General features: G+C 35.0%; 1 protein-coding gene and 1 long non-coding RNA gene across 2 annotated transcripts in view; both read left to right on the forward strand.

The window, feature by feature from the left end:
- The window catches only part of HMCN1 (hemicentin 1), an 814,916-nt gene that overhangs the window by 87,748 nt on the left and 700,345 nt on the right, over positions 1 to 26,823 (forward strand). The window lies entirely within an intron of this gene.
- Positions 21,749 to 26,823, forward strand: part of LOC141511071 (uncharacterized) — a 48,751-nt gene continuing 43,676 nt past the window's right edge. The window contains exons 1-2 of the long non-coding RNA XR_012475261.1: positions 21,749 to 22,227; positions 22,346 to 22,444. This is a non-coding gene — a long non-coding RNA (uncharacterized LOC141511071). The remainder of the gene's footprint in view (positions 22,228 to 22,345; positions 22,445 to 26,823) is intronic.

A 26,823-nucleotide genomic window follows, 5' to 3' on the forward strand; every position in this document is an offset into this window, starting at 1 on the left:
GACAAAGAGAAAAAATGAAAGTTCCTGACCTCAAGGAGCTTACATTTTCATGGACAAAACAACACAAACATAAATACTTTCAAAATAAAAGAAAGTTTTTGGAATCAAGGCAATACCACTGAGGGAATGAATCATGAAGGCTTCTTGTAGAAGATCACTAATGATCTGAATGTTGGAGGGATTCCAAAATGTTCAAGTGAGGAGGGAGTGCATTTCAGGATTTAGGGGAAACCAGTACAAAGCTAAAGTAATGGGGGATGAATTATTAAATGTTAGATACATAGAAGACCAATGTGCCTGGATTACTACATTGGAAAGGAAGAAAGTAATCTAGAAAAAAAGACTAGAAAGGTAGGAAAGGGTCAGAGAGTTAATGAAGAAATTGACTGTCACAAAGAGAGGGTTGTATTTATAGATCCCAGAGGCAAAAGAGAGTCTTTGGAATTTATTGAAGGAGGAAGACATGGTCAGAATTCTTTTTTTTAAGAATATTTTATTTATTTGTTTTTCCAGCTACATGCAATGGTAGTCTTTAACCAATCATTTTTTTGCAAGATTTTACATATTTCTCCCTCCTCTCCCTGACAGAAAATAATCTGATATAGGTTTTACATTTGTAACCATGCTAAATGTAGATCCATATTGACCATGTTGTGAGAGAAGAATCAAATCCAAATATAAGAAAGAAAACATTAGAAAAAAAGACAATTTTAAAAATTAAAGATAATAAGCTTTGGTTTTCATTTCAACTCTGCAATTCTTTCTCTGAATATGGATGGTATTTTCCATCACAAGTCTTTGAAAATTGTCTTTGATTATTGTGATGCTGAAATGAATAAGGCCATTAAGGTTGATCATCACTCCATGTTGTTGTTAAGATCTATAATGTTCTTCTGGTTCTGCTCATTTCTCTCAGTATCAGTTCATGCAAATCTTTCCAGGCTTTTCTGAAATCTCATCCCTCATGATTTCTTAAAGAACAATAGTCTTCTGTCACATACATATACAGCAATTTGTTTAGCCATTTCCCAAATGAGGGGCATCCCCTCAATTTCCAATTCTTTGCAACTACAAAAAGAGCTACTATGAATATTTGTATAGATGTGTGGTTTTTACCCTTTTTCGTGATCTTTTCATTATACTGATCCAGTAGTCATGGTCATAATTATTCAGGAAAATTGCTTTAGGTGTTATAAAGAAGATGAATTGGAATGGGGAGATACTTGTAATAGTTTAGGTAAAATTAATGATAATCTGAACTCGAATGGTGACTATATGAATGGAGAGGAGGGCATATGTCTGAGAAATGTTGTAGACAGAGAAACAATAATATTTGACAGCTTACTGAATAGACAGGATCGGCGAGAATGAGGAATTGAGGGTAGTAGTGAAGTTGTAAGTTTGGATGACTAGAAGGATGGCAATAAGCTATAGAAAAGGTGTCAAAAACATCTGACCCACAACTTTCTAGAATAGTACCCAAGCCAGATTAAATTTATTGGGAATATTTAACAAAAGAAATAAAAATACAATAAAAATAAATAATGTTACTATGTGATTTTCTAAGTCAATATGTAGATATAGGACTGGACAGTTTAGAATGGTCCTTGGTTCCAATTTGAGCTTGCTTTATAATAATAAGGAAGCTTGGACAAACCACAACAGAGGGGAAAAGGAAAGGGAGTGTTGACCTGTTGTGCTGGATAGAGAATGTATTTATTGAATATATATGCATATACATAAATATATGTATATACACACATACACATATATATGAGAGAGAATGCATAGAGTATGGAAATACTGACAATCTGATTTCCTAAATTCAAGTATTTTTATAATGTTGGAATGTAGCAGATTCCTCCTATTCCTTTTTTTTTTCCTGAAGGTCTTCAAGGAGAAGTTGTAAGACCATCTCTTGGGTATTTTGGATAGGGGATATCTTCTCAGGCATTTTTATCATTGTTGCTTAGCTGTTCCTTTAGTTCAACTTTTTTTGACCCCATTTGGGGTGTTCTTGGCAAAGATGCTGGAATGGTTTGCCATTTTCTTCTCTAGCTCATTTTACAGATGAGGAAACTGAGGCAAAAAGGATTAAGTGACTTTCCCAGGGGTCACACAGCTATTAAGTGATTGAGGTTAGATTCCAATCCAGGAAGATGATTCTTCTTGACTCCAGGTCTTCTTCTATACTTCTCGGGTATAGGTGGGGCCAGGTGGCCACTGAGATTCCTTCCAACTCTGGGATTCTGGGATTCTTTCTCACAAACTTCACTATTTAGGAATCCCATATTTTTAAGAACAAACTGAATTCTGTCATTCCCCACACTTTCAAGTCTCATGCTAAGAATATGTAAGGTGGCTTAAATTGTAACTGCTTGGAGTCTTTGTTTTACGTCTTACCAGCTGGGATGTTGAAACAGCAGCAAGACATAACACTTATCAGCAGAAACAGAAGTTAAGATGTGCTGGCTGGCTGGCTGGCTGTTTTAAAATTCATTCCTAAATTGAGCAGCTGAGCAAAAGCTGTACATTTTAGTCACACCCCTCCTCCAAGCCAATGAGTTTGGGTAAACAAAAGATGGAAGTGCAAATACACAGTGTGATTTTCTCCTTGGGGTTGATTTTTGCCTTCTGAACAGTGGAAAGTTTAAATTCCTGGTTCTACAGGGCAGATGGAATGTTTAGATACATTTATAGAAAGGATATTGGTTCCTTTTTTAGTTCCTAACTAACTGAAATCACTTCTTAACTACTTTTGGTTCCTTACTAAACTCCATACACATGTCCATCTGAAGATAAAATCATTAGGGGGAAGAAAGTATAATCTGAGACCCAAGTCTAAGCTTTTGCATAAAATTCTCTTCATTGATGGAAAGAACAATTGATTGCTTAATACTCCACCTGCTAAAAGATGGAGAGAAAAAACCATGCACAGGGTATTGGAGTCTGGTCTATCTTCTCTACTCAGTTGTCAAAGTGATTCTCCTAAATTAAGAACAGATCTGATCATCACCCCCATTCCCCTACTCAATGAACTCCAGTGGCTCCTCTTACTTCCATGATCAAATATAAAATCTTCTGTTTGAACATTAAAGTCCGAGGGGCAGCTGAGTAGCATAGTGGATAGAGCACTGCCCTGAAGTCAGAAGGACTTGAGTTCAAATCCAGCCTCAGTCACTTAAAAATGCCTTAACTGTATGATCTTGAACAAGTCACTTTACCTCATTGCCTTGGGGGAAAAAAAGCCCTTTACAACCTGCTCAGTCACAAGCCCACTTCTCCAGGCTTCTTCTGCTTCACTTTTCCCTTTTCCACATCATACAACCCTTGATCCAGTAGCCCTGATCTCCTTGGTTTTCTTGCCAGATACTCCATTTCTCAACTCTGCATTTTCACTGTCTGCCCTCATATCTGGAATGTTATCTCTCCTCATCTATGTTTCCTGACTTCCTTCAAGTCTCAGATAAAATTCCACCTTCAACAAGAACTCTTTCCTGTTTTTCTTCAGTGCTTGTGCCTTCTCTGTGAAGGCAATTTACATCCACATTCCCTTGAGTGTGTCTCTCAACTTTGTCGTTGGCGAGAGCCCCAAAAGATTGTGCTCCCTCAATTTTACGGTCACAGTGATGACCACTTAGATTCTGTTTTACCTCTAATGTCAGATTAACCTTTATAGAGGAACATTTGCTTTGAAGGTATAGTAAGACCAAAAAACAAACCTTTCTTTAAGTACCCTGGTATCTGAGCAGAGGAGGCAGATTAGACTCATAGTTTAGCTCAGTTCTATATATTATTCTCCCAGAATTTTAGTCAAACCCTATCTTCCTCCAGGTTGTAGGAGCCGTGAATTCTTAGGGCTTACATTTGGGCTTACTCCAACATTAAAGTTGTAATCCTCAATTCCAAGGTCACCATGGCTTGAGGTTCTGAATTTGGACCTCCAATCCTTAAATCAAGAATTGAAAATGAAACAGACCAAAACATTAATACTATTTCTTGGGGTCCATTGGTCTAAGGGTAGAGGGAGATGGCCTTTAGGTTTCCTCCATTTAGGGTCTGTTGTCTACTGCTGTGAATGAATCAGTCCTTCATTCCTGGATGCTGCAGAAAAAAGAGAGCAACTGTATTTAGCCAGGTAGATTTAAAGATTCAGAAAGCTCCTGCTAGGGCAGCCAGTGGAAGCAGGCTATTCCCAACAATGTGAAGAGCCAACTCAAAATGTCCATGCCTGCACCAGCCCTCCTATCTTCCAGAAGCAGGTCCCTGGTAGCTCCTATGTGGGTGCCTCTATCTTAGGAGCATGTGCCTTTTCCCCTGTTTCTAGGAGGTTGCACTAGAGAATTTCTCAATCCAGTCCAACTCTTTCATTTAACTAATAAAACATCTGTGGCCTTAATCAGAGTTGCACAGGCAATAAATGGCTGGAAAAAGGTTTTGAAAGATTGGGCTTTCCTAGTTATTTTGGTGATCTTGAATGAATTTTATAGATTGACTTTCTCTGCATACTTGCCTTGCCCTGGGCTCCCACCCCAAGGTCAGCACTTTTATTTGTCTGTGGCATACACATGCAGGTACTATCTTGGAGGTAAGCTACTGTCCCTGAGTGAGGAGAATGAACCTAGAGATATGTAGATGTTGAATTGAAGACTAATATTGAATTCTATTATTCCCTTTCTCCTCCTTCTGCCCCATTCCTTGTCCTTAGTCTTTTCATTAAAAACAAATCTATTCATTTTCAATATGGAGATTCAGGGAGGATTAATTGAATTTTCTAGTTCTTTTCATCCATACTAGTAGCTTGCTTGTTATTGGTTTATAAGCCAAGCGAGAGTGAAATCTATGTGAAATAATTTCAAGGGTTTCTAAGTAGGGAGATATCTTTATAATGAGGGGGCTTAATTATGTAGCTTTCTATTGACTTGCTAATGTAGGCAGAATCAAAGATACACATGGGTCAGGAAGAGGGCAGTTTGATAGTTTTATTTTTCTTTTTTTCTCCTAGAAACAAAAAGAGTTGTGCTGTATATATACTAAGTATTTAGAAGTAAGGACATGATAGAAAATGAGAGACTAAATGATGCTTGCTATGATTTAAGGACACATGATAGTATGTTCATATGGTAGATTCTGGGCTTCAATTTGGGTTTGAGTTAAGAAAATCTAGGAATTAATTATTCTAAGTCTAGCACTTAGCTATATTCTCTGCACTCAAGTTTTCTGATTTTGATTTCTTTACCTGTTAAATGAAATTTGTTTTTAGATGACTGTTAAGGTGACTTCTGACTCAAATATTCTATGATTTGGTGTCTGACAATATTTCAGAACAATTGAACCAGATCCCAATCAGAAAACTTCCATAACTTGGTTCTTTGAAGTGAAAGGGAAAGAAAAGATAAGAGAAGTGATTACTATAGACCATAGACTTTAAAAATGCTTTTCATTTAAATCTCACAACAAGCCTGCAGGGCAGGTGGTGGATTTTCCCCATTTTCAGCTATTAGGAAACATTTTCTAGCAAGTAGAGTTGTCCATAATGGAATGGAGCCTTCAAAAGACTTTGGATTCCACCATGTTAGAGGTCTTTATACTGAAATAACTCCTTTACAATTATCAAAGTTTACACTGGCAATTGCTATCTATTTGCTTTTGTTGACTCAACTTATAAAATGTTTATCTATGTCTCATATTAATCAATCAACAAACCTTTATTAATCACTTACTATGAGTCAGGTACTCTCCTAGAGTTTTCACAAAAGTGAAACTCTCTAAATTCAAGGAGTTTCTACCTCATACTTCCTTGTATGCCTCAGTATTTTGAAAAGTACCTTGTTTTTAGGAACCACTTAGGAAGACTCATCTTCCTGAGTTCAAATCTGTCTTCAGACACTCGTTGTGTGTCACTAACCTTTTTTGCCTCAGTTTCCTAATCTATAAAATGAGTTGGAGAAGGAAATGGCAAATGGCAAACCACTCTAGTATCTTTGCCAAGAAAACCTTAAATAGGGGCAAAAAGAGAAGGACATGACTGAACAACTAAACAACAATGTTGTCCATTGTTTTTTGCCAGTCTGTCTTCCTCCTCCCCTACCTGCCATAGGTAAAGTGTTGAAATGAGTTGTTGACTTGGTAAGTGCTATTCTCTCTTCCCAATGTAATAATCATCATTGTAATGCTGGGAAAAGAAGCTCATATTTCTATGGCATGCTGTGATTTATGATAATGTACAATTCTGTTGAGTGATTTGCAATGTTATCATCTAGATTGATGTGATCTTTGCCATAAAAAAAATTTCCTGCCATCCCACATCATTCTTACTACTAAAATGAAATGCTGTTTTGTTGTAAAGATATTTCTCTTTTTTTAACAAAGAAACCTAGTAGATATAAATCCAAACTTTGAATAAATCTATGCGGTAAGTAAATGATTGGAGCATCATGAAGAAGAATAAGTATTTTCTCTATTCTTCACATGTGAATGCTGACTCTGCCTGGAATAAATACCCTGGGAGAATTTGGAAGGAACTTAAGAGGAAATCTGGTCCCCTCAGTGGGTTTGTGGCAGCCTGCTCCTTGCCCCCTGGGAAAAGTGGAAAGTTGGAGGAATGATAATCAAATCCATTGTAATGCCTTTTGTAAATATTTAAATGAATCACTTTGAGCACTATACTCTCAATCAGGAGAAAACAGGTGTTATTTATAAAACTCAAAATGGTGCTTAAGGGTTGATTTTTCTATTCTCTCTTTTTTTTCCTTTCCCCAAATCCCAAATTATTCTTGTTCAGCCTATAAAAACATTTCCCTGGCTGAAGGGAAAAAAGAATCAATCAATAAGTACTTTAAATTTTTAATTGATATCTTTTATTTTAAAAATCACCTACGTTCTCCAATATATCCTTCTCCTTCCCTCCTAGAGAGTCATTCCTTATAAAGAATTAAAAAGAGAGAGAGAAAAAAAGTTAAACACACTAATAAACCCATCAATCTGCCATTACATATAGCACTTAAACTAGGATCCCATCCTTCTGCAAAGATGGGAAGGAGATACAGTCTCATATGTCTTCATATAAAAATAAGTAGAACTCAAACAAAGAAAATACAAAATGGTTAAGAAAGGTCATGTTCTTTCACAATACTTAGTTTCTGGTTTTGTGGTTGCTCTTTTCAGATATTTGCTTTGGTGTGTTTTATGTTCAATTCACTTCTATCTGCATCAGCTCATATTAAGACTTCCCATTTTCTCTGTAGTCATTATAGTCATAATTTCTTTTATTTTAGATTTTTTTTCAAGGCAATGGAGTTAAGTGGCTTGCCCAAGGCCACACGGCTAGGTAATTATTAAGTGTCTGAGGTAGGATTTGAACCCAGGTACTCCTGACTCCAAGGCTGGTGCTCTATCCACTGCGCCACCTAGCCGCCCCTATAGTCATAATTTCTTACAAAATACTTTCAATAGAGTAATATTCTACTATTTTATCCATCATAACTTATTTAGCCATTCCTGAGTTGACAGACACATCCTTTGTTTTCAATTCTTTGCCACTAATAGTGTTACAAGTGTTTTCAATTCTTTGCTGTCACTAATAGTGTCTACTAGTACTGCTAGACTCTGGACAAAGAATGACAAAAAGCCAAAAAGTTGCTGCCCTCAAAGAGTTTACATTCTACATAGAGTCAGCATGTTGTATACACATATAAGTAAACACAAAATAAATATATTTAAATAAATATGCCCAACACTCCTAAGAAATTTCAATGCTGCAATACTGAAGTATCAGAGATCAAAGTTAGCAAGATAGTGGATGTATAATAGAAAGTGCATGAAATTTGGCTTCACATTATAAGGTTGATTTTTGCCTCTGCATATATAATTTTGTATAAGTCATTTCACATCTATAAGACTCAATTTCCTCACTATAAGATAGGGGGTTGAACTAGATAACTTAATATTATTACTTCCAACACTAATTCTATACTAAAATCCAAAGTACATAGTAAGCAGATGAATAGATTATCCATCAAGATATAATCATATCTTTTCTGACATGTTTGACTTTTACTTTTCTAACTAGTACCTCAGTTCTTTGAACTTTGTTTTTCTTCAGTCTTTCAAGGGTTCAAGAAGAATATAGACCAGGGACAAAGACAAGTAGTATTTTTATAATCTGGGTGAATTCATATTCTATAGGCATTTTTGTAACAAAGAAATAATGATGGTGCAAATGACAGTAAACACAATTAATTATTCATGGTAGTTGTTAATAATTTATATGGTATCTTATAAAATGTTTTTATGCATTATTTCATTGGAATCTCATAATAACCCTGTGGGGTAGATACTATTGGAATTGTGGTATGGTAAAACTCGGTATCACCATCTTACAAATAAGATACTGAAGCCTGGAAAAATTAAGTGACTTGTTTGTGGTCACACGATTATTAGTATCCAAAGATACTAATCTCATAATCTCCAAATTTGGTAATCTTTTCTCAAGTCATCATTTTTTGACCTCTTGGCTACATTTAACAGGATTGACTAATTGGATACTGTCTTTTCTCTGTTTTCATTTTTTTCATGACACTAATCTTTTCCTGATTCTGCTCCTGCCTGTCCTTTCACACTTCAGGCTTCTTTTTTTGGCTCATCATCCATAATCCCCCCCTCACAATCTGTGGCTATTCCACAAGGCTCTATCCTGGACCCTCTTCTCTTTTTCCTCTTATATTCTCTTACCAGCTTCATCAGCTCTCATGGGTTTATATCTATACAGATGACTTCTCAATAGATGCATACCCAGACTCACCTCTGACTTTCATATCAACACCTCCCTATTGGACATTTCAGGCAAAATGCCCCTAAGATCTTTTAAAGTCAACATGTCTAAAACAGACTTCATCTAACTCCTCAACCCACTCCTCTCACACACTTTCCTTTTTCTGATGAAAGTGTCACTATTTTTCCAATCTCTCAGTCTTTGTAATCTTGGCATCCTCAACTCTATTTTCTCCTTCACTCAGTGTATCTGATCAGTTCTCAAATCTTGCCGTTTTTCCTTCCAGGACTGTCTCAACCTGATCCTTTCTCTCTATTCACAGAAGAACCACCTGAATTGGGACCTTCATTACTTCTTTCCCAGATTATAGTGATACCTACTATTTGATTTTGGTGCTTCCAAGTCTCCTGAAAAATCATTCCAATTCATCCTCCACACCACTGCCAAAGTGATTTTCTTTAAGAAAATAAAGATTTGATCAATAGTCAATAAATTCTTGTTGCCTCTAAGATAAAATAGATACTCCTATTCAACTTCTAAAGCCCTTTTTAAAACCCTGGGTCCAACCTACCTCTCTAGGCTTCTTATCCACTATTCTCCTTCCCTTTGTGCTATAATTTAGTCAAATGGGCCTTATCTCTTTTCCTCCTATCTTGCATTCTAACTCCCATTTCTCCTTTCTTTATGTCTGAAATAGTCTGCTTCCTTGAATTCTTCTCTTCTTGCAAGACTCAAACTCAAACACTATCTTGTATATGAAACCTTTTCTGATATCAATTTGTTAGTCACCAAACTCAGAATGTTCTCACTCCCTAAATACTTTGTATTTTGATAAGTCACATTTACTTTGTATACTTGCATATGTTCCTTTTTAAAATAATATTTAATTTTTCCATTTACATGTAAAGACAATTTTAAAAGTTCATTTTTATAAAGTGAGTTCTAAATTTCCTCCTTCCATCCTTCTCTAAGATGGTAATCAATTTGATATATGTTTTATATGTGCAATTATGTAAAATACATTGTCAAATCTTGCAAAAAAAGATTGTTGAAAACCATCATTGTGTATAAAAATAAATAAATAAAATATTAAAAATAAAACATGTTTCTGTATTAGTCATATGAAAGAAGAAATAGATAAAAAGAAAATATACAAAAAATAAAGAAAATGAAAGTAGTTTGTACACTGATCTGCATTCAGATCTATCAATTCCTTCTTTAGATGTGGGTAGCATTTTCCATCATGAGTCCTTTAGAATTGTCTTGGATCATTGTATTGCTGAGAAGAGTTAAGTCATGCCTAGCGTTCATTACACAATGATTCTGCATGTTTCCAAAAGTTTATGCTGCCTTCCTAAATAGAATGCAAGCGCAAGAGTTTTCATTCTTTGTCTCTAAAGTTCAGGGTCTAATATATTAGTAAATGTTTGCAGATTGATTGGAGTTAGGTCTTGAGTCCATAGCTGCTGACTAATTTGAGTGTCCTTTCCATTGCCCTGTACTGTCACTCTAATTAAAACACTAATAATTGTGAGTTTGGCATTTCAGTTACATTTTTCTATTGGACTTGTCTTTTGCCCACCTCTCTGCCTGTTTCTTGGCTTGTCCTGTCCATTATTCTGTTAGAGAGCTCTAGTTCTGTGCTGATTTTAATGTGCCTATACAGATCAAATTCCTGCCAGGGTTGTGTGTAGAGGACTAAAAACTTAACTGTTGCTTTGTTAAGATGACTCACAGTTTAGGGGCACAATCTGCACTGGGGAAGGTCAAGCCCCTTTGGCTCACAGTTCCTTGGGGAGACATGGGATTACTACTTTTAAATGGGAAAGAAAGCAATCCATCCCATAAACAATGTGTTAAAGCCTTAATGGGTATAAACCTGCTTATCACATAAATAATTAAGTTTCCTCAGGGTAAGGATCAGTAAATATTTAGCCTGTGCCTGCTGTAGAAAATATTTAAAATTTTAAATACCCATATAACTTGTTTTCAACAGATGACTTAAAGAATTCTGATAGAGACAAAACAACCCCGTTTGTCTTTTGGATCCCTATTCTTGTTGATATTTAGTAGAGATAAGATCCTATAGTATTTGCCTCAAATCTTATTGCTTTATTTTTTATTCTGTTGTATAAATAGTGATAAACATTGCGTTTTTTCCCCAAATAGTTGATCTGAGTTCAATTCCCAGCCAAAAACACTGGTTAGAGAGGCAGCATAGTACCCTGGAGTGCTAGAGTTAGAGCTGCAAAGACTTGTCTCAGATACTGGCTGCATGACCCTAGGCAATTTCTACTGCTCTGTCCTTCAGTTTCCTCTTCTAAAAAAATGAAGGAATTGGACTCTGTGACCTCTGAGCTTCCATCTAACTCTAATGGCTCCTAGAATCCCTTTAATTTTCTGAAAAATATTAGGTGGTTTAAATTTATCAGCTATTTGGTCACAGTTTTCTCTGGGGCAAGTGATTGTGGACAAAGGTAACTTCAAAAAATAGCACTATAGTTGTAACCTTTAAGAAAAAAAAAATATGTGAAAGAAGAAATAGATCAAAAGAAAATATATAAAAAATAAAGAAAATGAAAATAGTTTGTGCATTGATCTGCATTCAGATCTGGCCTCAGACATTTACTAATTGCCTAGGTCTGTGACCTTGAGCAAGTCACTTAAACGCATTACCTTAAAAAAAAAACAATGCAAAGAAAAACATATCTTATAAGCACTGAAAAGGGGCAAAAGCATTAAAAACTTATGAGCCAAGTTATAGCCAGAATCATGTTATTTCTATTGTGTCTCTCCTCTTCCTTTTCTAAAAAAAGAAAATAAAATTTCTCCAAATTATCATTATCAATCTTTGTCAGACTAAACTTCACCTTCAGACTGCTCCACTCTTAAATTTGGTCATATAAAGAGACCTGTGGCTTTGTTTGAATTCAAATCTTGTCTCTGACATATACTAATTCTATGATTCTGGGCAAATCACTTTACCTCTAAGTGCCCTAAAAACTCTCTAAAACTGTAAATATGAGAATAGGTGCCCATTTACAATGGTATAGAGAATAATAATAATAATATATTATATATTATAATATAATATATGATAATATAACAATGTATAATAACATATAATTCAATTATATATAATTAATAATAGTATTAAATTATATTTATACATAATAACATATAATATAATCATGATATATAGTATTATATGATAAGTATAATATGCATAAAACAAAATCACAAATTTGTTAAACAAAATCCTTCTCCCTGATATATATATATTTTATAGTATGTATTTTAAATATTTTAAAGTATTACAGTTTACAAAATGAGGTTGTAACTGACACTTAAAAGTTCACAATTGACCAGAATGAGAGAGAATTTGATATTAAGTATAGAAGGTCAGTCATGAAGTTAGAAAAGTATTGGTTCAAGCCTTAATGCTAACATTAGTGACTTCAGTCAAATCACTGAAACTCTTAGTACTTCACACAAATAACTCTCTGACTGACCAAACTTTATTACTGGAGAAAGTATCTTTATCAATGAATCTCAGATCTAGATCAGAAATAATTGGGGTGGGTTAAAGGTGAGTTCCAATGTTATATCGCTTATAGCAGTGGTCCCTACTTTATCAGAGCCTATATAGATTCTTTACAGCACCCACTCTTATTCTCCATTATTCTCCTTGCCTTCCTCCAGTTTTTCTGAAACCTCTTTGTCTCAGAACTGGTTGTGTGCCAAGGCAATGTCTTTGGCATAATAAGCATTAATTAAGGCTATGATGCCACTGATAATGAAGAACAACTTTCAATCCTCTGGGGATTGATACAACTTAATTATCTCTCATCTAGAAGGTGGCATAGTTTAACCTTAGCAGGCATTAAAGGATATTGATCAGTATGTGTGTGTGTGTGTGTGTGTGTGTGTCCTCTTCCTCCTCATATATATATATATATATATATATATATACACATATATATGTATGTCAAGCAGCAATACCCAATACTTAGAATTATTTGCTGCAAATATACACTTGGACAGACATATAAACAGAAAACTAACTGCATAATCTAACATCAATACCATTTTGGCTCATGACCCAAAAGTCAACGTGTTCTATCAATGTGTAAATCATGCTGTGGTTGAACTTTAAATGGTCTGAGAGGTCATTAAAAAAGTAGTTGATAAAAAATACCTTTATTGTACTTTCTCTTTGTGGTCAGACAACTATGGTCAGACAACCCTGATAATGTGAAAGATCAATAGCCCAATGAGATTAATATAATGTGATTTGTTAGGTCTGGATATTGTAAAGAAAAACATTGTTCAATTTAGCCAGGGGACAAAAATACCTGGTAACAAAAATATACCGGAATCAAGAGAGACAAAGTGACTCTGAGTTCCAGAAATGGGGAGAAGTTCAAGTTGCAAATGATACTGAAGATCTCAACTTTCTTTTATGAGACCTGAATATTAGCTAGAAGCTAGTTGCATCTCAAGGAGCAGAAGATTTAAGAAATAGGACTCTTTCTTGGAGGGCCTGAAGATGATTGACTTGGAGGAATAGTTGGATTCAAGTCCCAAGTATGATGTTGAAAGTAAAAAAAACTAGTAAGCTTTGGGGAAGGAGAACTAAAGGCTTGATAGTGAGGGAAGCTTTGGAGTAACAGGAATTAACAAGTCATCAGGCTAATCATATTTTCTTCTTCAATTCAACTAACATGGATAATGTGCCAAGTAGCTGGGATCAAAGATACTTTTTGGAAGAGACCTAATAAGCCATCTAATCCAAAGAAGGAAAGTGGAAACAAAGTTCAAGTGATTTTTACCCTTCCTTCCTTCCTTCCTTCCTTCCTTCCTTCCTTCCTTCCTTCCTTCCTTCCTTCCTTCCTTCCTTCCTTCCTTCCTTCCTTCCTTCCTTCCTTCTACAATATCATTAATACAGGGAATTCCAGTAAGGAAATTACCTGTGCCAAATCAGATCCATACCAATTATAAAAATCATAGTCTTAAATAATTTCCCTGGAATACTGACATATTAAATGACTTATCCAGGGTCACAAAGCCAATTTGTGTCAGAAGAGGGACTTAAATACCTAAGATTCCTAATTTTCACATAGCTCCTCTGTCCACCATGCCATGCTATTGTGGGAGATATTAAGATTAAAAAAAAAAGAAGACAAAATTCTTGTTACTTAGTCAGATGGTATGGGGGGAAAGCATTGGACCTGGAATATAAAAATTCTATGTTCAAATTCAGCCTTAGACAAGTATTAGCTGTATGACCCTGGACAGGTCACTTAATCTATTTGCCTAAATTTCTTCAACTATAAAATGGAGTTGAAAATAATAATACCTATATCCTAGGGTTGCAATGAGTATAAAATGAAGTAATATTTTATGTTTAAGTCTAATTGAGAAGGGGAAAAATACAATTATCTAAGAAACCGTCTAATACAATAATTTGAGTAGCCATAAGACAATACATGAAAGGAATGTAGAAATTTACATTCTAGGTTTTTAGAAAAGGAATTTCCGAACATTTACCCAAGGTTTTTGGAGGAGAGATTTGTCCACAATAAATATTAGGAGAAAACAAGTTGCATAATGTAAAATGAAAGTCTAGTGATCATAGAATCATAGATTTAAAGATGGAAGAGACTTTGGAGATCAAATGGTACAAAGTTGGGGTTTTTTTTTTTTTTTGTCTAGTAAAGAATTAAGCGATGCCCAAGCTCTCAAAGCTAATAAGAGAATAGAGGCAGTATTTGATGCTGGTTTCTTTTTTGTGCATCCAGCATTCTTTTCAATGAATCTTGCTATATCCCTAACACTTAAGTATTTACATATTTACTTTTTTGTGTGAAATATTTTTGAGATTATAAAAAAGTAATCATGCAAATTTAGCACTATGACTTTAGAAGCCAACTAGGGCAGTTAGGTGATGAAGGAGAAAATGTATTGGTTTGGATTCAACAAAATCTGTTTAAATACTGCTTCAGTTATACATTAGCTATGCTACCTTGGGCAAATCCTTTAACCTTTCAGCCTCAGTTTCCTCATTTTTAAGTGCCTGCTTCACAGGATTATCATGCGGCAAATATGCCAAATCCCTTGCAAAACTTGAAATGCTCCATCAATATGTTCTCCTCCTCCATTCTTATCTAATCCCTGCTCCAAAGCATGAATATCCAAGTGATCAAATGGCCTTAGTTTTTCCCTTCATGACCTTCAGGGATGGGGAATGTTCTATTTTGAAATGTAACTTCTTCGTTGTCAGTATCTTATGTATTTGATAAAAGGAGTTTGGTAGGCTACTTTCGTTGCCCATTATTGCAATAATTTATTTAATATTGAAATTAGCTGATCTTTGTTTGATAGAATTCACTTGTAATTCCCTCTGGTTCCAGTGCTTTTTTTTAGGAAGTTCATTTATGGTCTGTTCAATTTCTTTTTCTAAAATAGATCATTTTGTTATTCTATATCCTCTTCTGCTAATATAGGCAAAGAAATTTAAATATAACTTTTTATGTGTTTAAAGGAATTGCAGGTTGTACATAATACATTTGCAGTCTCATGTACAATCTTTTTTGCTATACTATGGTATAGAAATGCTTGCTTTATTCCAGAAATTAAAAATAAAATAATTAATTTTAAAAAGTATAACTTATTATTTTCTTAAATAGTTTTTAATTATTAAGGGATGAATCTCTACTTCTCTATATACCATTTTCCTACTGCTACTACTTGAGGGATCAATCATGAGAGCTTTCCCTCTTCAGCTCTTTGAAGACTGCTAATTATGCTTCCCTTTTAGCAACTCACATTTACATGGAATTTTAAGATTTACAATGTCCTAGTTATCTTTCCCTTAGGTTACACATCCTTGGTTTCTTCAACCAAGTCATTTATGACACAGTTTCAAATGTCTTCACTATCCTGATCACCTGAGAAACTGAAAACTTTTCTGCAATGTGCCACCCTAAACTGAATGTAATACTGATAATGTGGTCAGGTCTGACCAGGGAAAAGTAAATCAAATCTACCATCACTTTTGTTATTCTGGACTCTAGACGTTATATTACCAAGTAAGTTTTGAACTTCTGTTCATGCCCCACCTACCTGGATGTTAAGCCCATGATAATAAAGATGGAGGAGAAGGACTAAGCTTCTTTTCTTCTTTTTTTTAGGTCTCAGTCAAAACTAGAGATAAGAATAATCTAAAGGAAAGGAGGAATTGCTTAACAACAATTTTTCTGGAAATCCCAAAAATTAGTGTTATAAAAAAGCCTGTAATTAATCAAATTATAGCTTCATAAGACTTCTGAGTCATGACAAATAAGATGGAAGACTAGAAATTTCCTCTGATCCTTGCAACCTTTCAAATCCCTACAAAAATAAGAATTAAAGGCAAAGAGTAGAGCAATTTTATTTATCTTAATAATCTAGAATACCAAAAACTCTAATGAGGTAAAAAAAAAATCCAATGAAGTAACAGCAGAGAAGTTTAGTCCCTAACCTCTAAAGCATACACTCAGCAGTCCTTTCCCAACCACCCACTACTCTATAGCAGGACTGCATAAGGCAAATCAGAGCTTGCAACACAAGAAAACTCTACTACTCTTTCCTAGAATAATGGAAAACCAAAACAGCATACTATAGTTGAGACTTTAGTTAGTTCTCAAGTAGAGAACTGAAGAACAGAGGTTATTGTGGTGGGATCTAGCATGTTCCTGACTAAAGCAAAGGCTCCAATACCCATCTGTTCTCCAAGAGGTCACTTGGACCAAAGTCTGAGACTGATGAAACATGAACTATCCTGCCTGGAACAAGACTGACATAGATTTAAGGAAATCTCAAACCTCTAAAGTTTTCCTTTAGGAAGGGGTCAGAAAATGAATAGGAAACTATAAGGAAAAGTACTGAAATTACAAGTTGTCAAAAAGATGGAAATTCAGTTAATATCTTAGAGTATAACCAGATAGATCAAAATGAAAGTTATTAATACTATAGAAATATTTGATCTCCAGATCAAATAAATGAGTCCAGATATCTTTGAATAAATGTTGCAAGACAAAGGAAAATGAATTAGCACTTGATGAGGCAATGGATCCTATGAATTCCCAAGAGATCATAGAATTGCACAGGATGTTCCTGGATTATTTTAAAGAAAAATAAATGTTGTAAAAGCATAGTTTATAGTCTTTACAGTGGAAATGAATGGCAGAATGGAAAGTCTTGAATCCATCATGTTGTGCTTCACCAGAGAAATAAAAAAAGAGAATAACTGATTGAGAATGCAATTTCACAGAAGTGAAGGAAATCTTTTTTATTAATATTTTATTTGTTTTCCAATTATATACAATAGTAGTTTCTGCTTATCATTTTTTGTAAGGTTGTGAATTTTACAATCCCCCCCCAACCCTTCCTTCCCTCCCCTATCCTCTCCCCCCCACAGAAGGCAGTATGATAATCTTTACATTGCTTCCATGCTATATACATTAATCGAAATTGAATGTGTTGAGAGAGAAATCATGTCCTTAAGGAGAAAATAAAATATTAGAGATATCAAAATTATGTAGTACATAAGACACTTAAAAAAATTGAAGACAATAGACTTTGGTCTTTGTTTAAACTCCGTAGTTCTTTCTCTGGATACCGATGGTATTCTCGGTCACAAATACCCTAAAATTATCCCTGATTATTACATTGATGGAATGAGCAAGTCCATCAAGTTTGGTCATCACCTATTGCTGTTATGGTGTACAATGTTCTTCTAGTTCTGCTCATCTTGCTCAGCATCAGTTCATACAAATTCTTCCAGGCTTCTCTGAAATCCCATCCTTCCTGGTTTCTAATAGAACAATAGTATTCCATAACATATATTAAATATATATATATATATATATGTATATATATATACCACAATTTATTTTATTCAGTCATTTATTCCCCAATTGATGAACATTCGCTCAATTTCCAATTCCACAGAGCTGCTATGAATATTTTTCTTCAAGTAATGTTTTTACCCTTTTTCATGATCTCTTCAGGGTATAGATCCAGTAGTGGTATTGCTGGATCCAAGGGTATGAATATTTTCATTGCCCTTTGGGCATGATTCTAGATTGCTCTCTAGAAACATTAGATGAGTAGTGAAGGACAATCTTAATGAAGACACTAAAAGCAATATTAGAAGAAAAGATGATTTCATGTAAATAAAGCATAGTGATTTTGAAGACAAAGCATGAGAAAGCTTAAAGATAATGTCTCCCAGAAATACATGACAAATAAAGAACAAATTTAACATAATGAAAAAATCCAAAAAAAAAAACTGCCCAGAAATTCTTAACAATGAAAACAAAGTGACAATTGAAAGGATACAAAAATTGTCTCCAGGAAAATTCTATCTTGCAAATTTCAAGATTTATAGTTGTTAAATTTAGCAAGTTCAATAACAAACAACAAATTCTGCAAATGACTAGGAGAAAGATAATCAAAGATGAAGAGAAGGAAATTTCAATGTCTCAAAACTATTCAGCATCCAGTAGATGGAGGAAATGGATAGTGTGTTCTCAAAAGCAAAGGAGCTCAAGATACATCCCAAGATGATATATCCTTTAAATTCAAATTGAATAGTTAATGGAAAATTGGAAATAAAATAAAAAGATGTATTTTAATCATTCTTAGGAAGAAAACTAGATCCAAATAAATAGTTTGCTTTACAAATCACAGCTTTGTGGTTTACTACCAGTGTTACCCTGGGTTAAACACCTTAACCTCTGAGGTCCTAAACTTCCCCACCCATAAAAAGAAATAGTTGAACTAGATGCTCTTTTAACATATTCTCTAACTTATTATCCCAAAACTAGGCTAGTTAAATGATTTGGAGGGTTGATGTGAAGGGTTGAGATGTCTCTTCTCTAATGCAGTAACTGGCTTGAGCCTCACTCTAAGGTTATTCGTCTCCACGATTAGACATTCTGATTATCTCCCAGGTCTACTTGGACAATGAACATTAGTTAGGTTTTGCAAAAGGATATATACTTTGAATATATTGCTAGAACAGAAATACAAGCATTCTCTCCAACACTTTGTGGAGCCACCTGTTTTTTTGGGGGGGAGAGGAATGAGTTCAGATAATAATTTCTACACAGCATCATTCCACCAAGCTGATTTATAAATATGACATCAATTCTAGGTGGGCTCTTGTATCAGTTATTGCTTAACTGGGTCTCAACAGTCCCTCCTTGCTGGAGCATTAGCTCTAGGCTCACTTGACAGAGATTTAACTTCTAGACTCCTGGCTCTTATAGGACTTGCTCTCCTAACCTTTCAAAACTCACAAGACCATAATGTCCAATTTACTTCATCTAACATAAAATAACTTATACTGAGGTAAAGACCTGAGACTATATTCATGGTCTACATGATGACTTTGGAAGGAAAAGACTCAAGGTCTCTCTCCTTATAGCACTGTCTCTCACCACATATCAAGAAGTAACATGAAGAAGAGAACCAAACACAGAGAGATCAGCTAAAGAAAAGACATGAAGAAAGCAAGAGTCTGACTAATTACTTTCTAATTTTTTTAAAAAAAAATTCTATATTTGTTTTTCCAATTACACGTAATGGTAGTTTTCAAGGATCTTTTTTTTTTAAACATTTTTCATTCTCCCTTCCTTCCCTCCTCCTCCTCCTCCTGTCAGAAAACAATGTAATATGGACTCTATATTTATAACCATGCTAAACATTAACTAATTACTTTCAAAGGCAAACAAGTTTAGCTTTTGCAACTGTATTCATTAAAAAAAAAACTGCTATTCTTCAGGTATCCAACAGATCAAAGTCAGTTACAGAATTGCTGTGTATGCTCCAAATCTCTCCAGAATGTTTATATTGCATGTCATCAAGGCTTTCTCAGAAGCAGGGCACCCAATCTCTTCCACAAGGGGAATTGTAGTAGTAACGTTCTTTATATGATCATAAGACCTAGGCTTAGTGACTAGTCTCTCTTTTTACCTTCTAAGATGCCTTTTGGTTCTAAACTTGTTATAATCAGTTCATTAAATGCTTATGTTCAAAGTGCAGGGCATAAGGACTAAAGGAAAAAGTTTTTGCTTAGAGAAAGCTTCAAACAATATGCTTTCCATAGAGTGAAACCAAAGTTTTATTTTTGTGAGCCAAAGAAAATCAGATGTCTCAAATACTCAATACTCAGTCAAGTTGTCAGAAAGCACTTACTATTTTCTTCAAAGCCTCACAAGCATCATCACCTAGCTAACATTTACTAAATACCTACTAGGTATATATAACCATGTTGGCAATCATTTCCCAAGAAAATTATTTGAATCAAAATCGTTCTGTTTCTTTTGGCAATGAGCAACTATTACTCTTCCTTCGGAGTTCATTCTTTCTTTTCAGATAAATGGAAGAATTCAGTAAGCTCTGAAGCTGGAAAATCCAGTCAACAGCTAAGCATAGTCTCACCTTGACAAGACAAGACTTTAGTGTATAACAATTTGCACTGAGAAATGAAATATGAATTTGGCACTGGTTACAGGCTTCAACTGATAGTTACAGGAACCATTGTCATGGTCAGAATTGGAAAAGTTGGTAGAATTTTAGCCTGCTTGAAAAAATACAAACAATTTAGCTCAACTATAATTTTTTTAAAACTATCTGTGAGGCTTCAATGATTAATTGGTCTTTTTCTTCATGAGATGAAGCAGGAAGAACACTGGGTCAATTTGTAGCAGAGATGTTTCATAATTAAAAATCACCCCTACCCCCACCCCCTACCATCACCACCCACCATCCACCATCCACCAACACTACAAACAACAACAATAAACATTGTCGTTATGGTCCTACAGAGAGCCTGAAAAAATTTTGTATTTTGGAAAGTTCATTGTACTTCATAGTAAGTTCTCTTCAATGCTTTAACCAATTGTAAAGATGAAAACTACATAGCTTAGTCTTTTGATAAATTGTTTAAATGAGATAATATAAGGCAGACCAGACTCTAAAATTTGTTTTGCACTTTAAATTTTATCAGACTTAGTATTTCTTGTTATTAAACTAGTCAGTAGATGAAGTGCTAGAATTGAGAGCCTGAGTTTCAATTCTGCTTCAGACTCTTATTACCTGTGTAACCGAGGACACTCAACCTCCATGCCTGCCTCAGTTTTCTCATCTATAAAATAAGGATACCAAAAGCACTTAGTTTCTGGGGTTGTTGTGAGGAAAACATTAAATGATATTTATGAAGCCCTTTGCAATGTGCTGGGAAAAGCACCTTAAAATATTATATAAATATTTGATGGTATTATTATTGTAGTTAATGATTTTTTTCCTTCATCTTTATGTTTAAAGGGGCTCAGATAGCAATGGTCCTGGGACAAGTTGCTATGCTTCTATATTGAACTGTTGCTCAATTAGGGAAAAAAAATCTATGAATTTCTATTCAATAATACAGGTGTTAATATTGGTGTTAAGTTCATCTTCTATAGATTTCCCCAAAGCATTTTTGGGATAACTCCTGTAGTTGACAGAAGGATAGGGAAGATATGCACCTCTTCCTATTATCAGACACCATTAATTCCTTTTGTAATGTCATTAAATAATTTGTCCCACAAATCAGTGCAATTATAGTAACTTGGAAAATAACAATTTTAATAGCTTAAAACTGCACTAAGACTTTTGGGAACCCTGTTTTGTAAAAGTGTTTCCATTTCATTTAGTTTGGAGGCTATTAGTGTTCTGTGTGGTCATAGATATTAAAAATGTTATTCCTTTTTTGTAGGTCAATGTTATATCCAGGCAATTATGGATGATAGTTTCATCTGTGGATGCACTGGTTTCAAAATAGTTTATTTTCTGCATCCCAGTTATCTTTCATTCTTGGTGAATGAAGTGGGGGTGAAAGGGTGGGGAGAGAAAACCAACTTTATTCCACTGAGCTTTACAGTGTATATATTTCAGAGCAAAGGACAGTTGGGGGATAAATACTCTTGGAGTCTTAGAGTTTTATCTGCTTTCAGCCTGTATGTTCTGGTGCTTGAGATTTGATTACACTTGCCATCTCTGCTTCTGGAACTACATGTCAAGGACAAAATTTGATCACTTTGGTGAACAAACACATTTTTTTCCCTCTTAACCTCACAGTAAAATAAAAAAGGCTAAGTCAAACAAATTCTCCTTTTGCCCAGAGTTTTTCATTATTTTGCTAAAAAGAACAATGTAGTCAAGGATCTCTCTCTCTCTCTCTCTCTCTCTCTCTCTCTCTCTCTCTCTCTCTCTGTATGTGTAGATTCCTTTATGTTTCAAAAATCAAACTAAAATGCCCCTCTTTACCAGCAAAGAAAGATGTGATGGGCAGATTTGTTAGCAAGTTAGAGAAACTCATCTGGCTTTCCTTGGGCATTGTTCTCCTCGGTTCTAAAATGAAGAGGGTGGGTTGAATGAACTTTAGACACCACCCCACCCCACCCCACCCCCCCCTTGATGTAACCTTCTATGTTTTTATGATTCTAAAACTGGTGGGATTTTTAAAGCATTCTTTCTCCTCAGAACTGAGAATACCCACCTAGTTCAGATGGTGCTGAAGTCTGGACACCTTTGTAAGCAGAATGGACTCACATTTCTCTTTACCAGGGAGGCAAATCACAGGTAAGTTCTTTAGAGAGGTGAAAACTAAGGTCTTCAGTTTTGTTGAACCTATTTGAAGAAACTATAGGATTCTACTTTGTATTTCTGAGAATCTGGGTATAATCTGAATTTCCACAAATCACATTTCATTTTTGCTACATGAAGTGGAGCCCTCTTGGTAAAGGAACTTTTTAGTAAATCCTTGGCACATTAAAGAATTCCTTTATGCTATGAATAATCACAGCCTGCTGTAAATTTGGATTTAAAATGTTTGGTTGGCTTAAAGCAGGTCATATCTGTATTAGACTATGCTATCTAAAAAATTTGGGGGGGGGGAGTGATTTCATCAGTCTGGAGAACATCTGATGGGGGAACTACTGACGTCCATGTGGATTGACAACATATTTGTAACTTGTGCTCTTTCAAAGAGGTTAAATTAGAAGGCTAAATATCTGACCACTGAAATTCTGTCTTTCCTCATCTCAGCTTCCTGGCTTGATTGACTTTTTTCAAGATCCAGCTAAAATGCAAATGGGAGAAAAATAAAATAAAATATCAATCAGAAGACTTTTCTGATCTCCCCTAATTCTAATACCTTCCTTCTTTGATTATCTCTAATTCCGACTGTCAGTATATTTGTGCCAAATTGTTTGCATGTTTTCATCCATTAAATTGTAAGGTCTTTGGGGGTAGGGAATGTGTTCAACTTTTTTGAAGGGAAAGGAATTTTGTTTGGTATCCCCTAGAACTCAAGCAAAGTACTTGGAACATAGTGAGAGTTTAATAAATGCTTATTTATTAGACTAACTGTTTCAGAGGTAAGACTTGCACCTAGGTCTTCCTGACTCCAAGATTGGCCCTCTCTTTGTAAAAACATGATGCTTCTGTCTGTGAAATATTACTTATGTACTTTATAGTATTGACCCACTTTGCCAAGTAGTGTACTAATTATTACCCTTTTCCCAGGGTGGAGCAAATTATATTAGCTTTTCATGCCCGGCTGATGACAGGAACTGTTAGAAACAGCAGAATTTTTCAAGTTGAGCCTTCCTGAGATTGATGCTGTGGAGGTCCAGTAGATGTTTATCTGTGTCTGTGTGTAGTTAGAGACAGCCAGAATTTAGTCACTTTTGCATCTTCTCTCTGCCTCCATATGATCATTCTTTTTGTTTCAAAAGGTCATCTATTTTATTTTTTTTAGCATTCATCCTTATTCACATGGATATTTTTAAGTTACAAAGTTTCTTCTACCCTCCCTTCCCACCCACCCCTCCCCTCAGCAGTGAACAGTGAGGTTAGCATTGAACATAACATATTTTTGATAAACATGTTTACATATTAGTCATTTTCAGTATGAGGAATTAGGATTAAGGGAAAGAGATACATAAGGGACAATTTTTATAAAGTGTCAGGTACTGAAGGGTTTTGTTTTTGTTTTGCATTTTTGTTTTGTTTTTCTTCCTCTGGATGGGGATAACCTTGTCTATAACTGGTCTGATATGGTTGTCCTACCTCTCGGAACTGCTGAGAGTAGCTGCTTCCATCAAGGTTGTTCATCTCACAATGTGGTTGTTTATGTGTACATTGTTCTCTTGGTTCTGCTCCTTTCACTCAGTATCAGGTCCTATAAGACATTCCAGGCTTCTTTAACGTCCTTCCATTTATGATTTCTTATAGAATGATAATATTCCATAGCATTCATGTACCATAACTTGTTCACTCATTCCCCAAATGATGGGCATCCTCTCAATTTCCAATTCTTTGCCACTACAAAAGGAACTGCTATGAATATTTTTGGAACATGAGGGACTTTTCCAATTTTTTATCATTTCTTCTGGATATAGGTCTAGAACTGGAATTGCTGGGTCAAAGGGTACGAACAGTTTTATTGATCTTTGGGCAGAGTTCCATATTGCTCTCCAGAAAGGTTGGATCCATTCACAACTCCACCAGAAATGTATCAATATCCCAAGCCCCCCATAACCTCTCCAACATTGGTCATTTTCCCTTTTTCTCATATTAGTCAATCTGATAGTTGTGAGGTGATAACTTATTGTTTAATTTACACTTCTCTAATCAATAATGATTTGGAACATTTTTTCATATGATTATATATAGCTTTAATTTCTTCATTTGAAAAACTAAACTGTCTATTCATATCCTTTGACCATTTATCAACTGGGAAATGGCTTGTGACCTTATAAATTTTCTGTATATTTTAGAAATGAGACCTTTATCGGAGCTCCTAGTTGTGAAGGTTGTTTTCCAGCTTTCTGCTTTCCTTCTAATTTTGACAGCATTGATTTTATTAGTGCAAAACTTTTTTTTAAATTTAATATAGTCAAAATCATTTATTTGGTAGTTTCCATAGATCAGATATTTTTGGTCTATTAATTTATCTATGGTACCTATGTCTAAATCTCGTATCCATTTTGACCTTATTTTGGTTATATTATATATTTGGTTATATTATATTTTCATTCTTAAAAATAACTTAAACCTTTGTGAATACTGATGTGTTGAAAAGGAGTGTAGAGTTAAAAGTAGCCTGCTCTAGATGAGGGGTGTTAAACTCAACTCAAACAGAAATAGGGATCATTAACCCATACAAAAGAATCCTTGTGGGATGCATATTTTCTTAGAAAACCACAAATGAACATTATCTCTGTTTTGCTGTTTTTAAATTTTATTTCATTAGCTATTTCCCCTATTTTTATCTGGTTTGGAATGCACTGGTGATGGGGCTGGGTAGACTCCAGTCAAGTGCACTGGTTTTGGAGTCAGAAGACATGAGTTTCAGTCCCACTGAATTACTGATTTTATGATCTTGGGCAAAATGCTTTTGCCTCTCTTAGTTTACTATTCCATCAACTGTTTGGTTTGGACTCTATGATTTCTGAGGTCCTTTCTAGCTCTTAAACCATAGTCTGCCTCTCAGGAATAACCCACATAATAACCCACAATAATTTGCATTCATACAGCACAAATGCCATTTTGAGCTGTTAATAAATATAACCTTTGAAACTTTCAATAAGGAAAGTTAGGGGCAGTGGGTAGGGCCTTGGCAGGTGCCAAGGTACTGATTGTGCTCTATCTTTCTTCCAGTGACTTTATATCATTATTTGCAATGTTTACTGTTTATACAGAACCCTTCTCCAAGGACTTTTCTCAAGGCCATGAGGTGCCTTAGGCATATCAGTACAGGTCATATCTAAGGCATTAAGAAGTAGGTTGTTTGGGTTGTATTCCAAACCAAGGTCATTTGGAAAGGTTTTTTTTTTTCCATTTTCTATGGAAAGAAAAACAGTGAATTGTAGAGGGACAGCCTCTTGAGTCTACTGAGTATTTAAGTATCCAAACTTTACAGAGTCAATAATAATAATTATCATCATTAATAGGTCATCTTTGATGAGAATAGAATTTTCCTTCTATCATGTCACTCAATAAATGACATTTATGTAATGTAATTGCTTTCTTCATGCCAATCCCATGTAGTATTTATTATTGCCATTGTTTATGATGATGATGTTTACTATTACTATGAGATCTATATTCTTATTTTAACATTTTAGAGTGAGTTTCTGAGGTCACAGATCTTTTCACATTGCTCAGCCTATTTTTCCTTCCCTGTTGTATGAGTGGATTGGCCAAAATCAGATGATCTCTTCCAATTTTGACTCCTGAGGCTAGTAAAACCTGTCACTGATTGAACTAGAATTGGAATCAAGATTCTATGAATTCATGTTAAGTATAGGGCAGTGGTTTCTATTACACCAATATAATGCCAACTCTCTTGAGGGGAGGCTTTTTTTGATGCCTGTCACTCCAGCTTAGAACATAGCAGGTATTTGATAAAATGCTCATCATAATGGATTATAGATTTAGGGTTAGAAGGGCTTCGGAAGCCATCCAGGACAACATCTTCATTTTAGATATGAGAAAGTTAAGTAACTGCTTAATAGCATATGGTGGTAAAGGTCTAAACCTCAGTCCTCTGACTTCAGAACCACAATATGTCTATGGAACTGAACTCTTATTTTGTAGGTGAAGACAATAAAACTTACATATATTAAATGACTTACCTATAGTCCCATATCTACCAAAGATTTGACCTTGCTGACTTCAAATTCAGCATTCTCTAGCTAGTACAGCATTAGAAAACTTGACTATATTTCTGAGCCATTGAATTGGGGTTTGTCTGGTTTTCATCACTGTTAAGGGAACTAGACGTGAAGTTCCTCAAATACAGATATCACAGAAAATAAAGTAAAAAGAAGGGAAGTGGAGTAGCTGTGGGAGAGGGGTTCAGGGTAGATCTGTGAATATATCTTTTGACAGTAAGGGCTCTAGGATGATGGATGAGTTATTGAAGAATGCTGCATAGGTGAAGAAAGATGCAC

This window comes from Macrotis lagotis, chromosome 2 (assembly GCF_037893015.1).
Source record: "Macrotis lagotis isolate mMagLag1 chromosome 2, bilby.v1.9.chrom.fasta, whole genome shotgun sequence".
Taxonomy (NCBI): domain Eukaryota; kingdom Metazoa; phylum Chordata; class Mammalia; order Peramelemorphia; family Peramelidae; genus Macrotis; species Macrotis lagotis.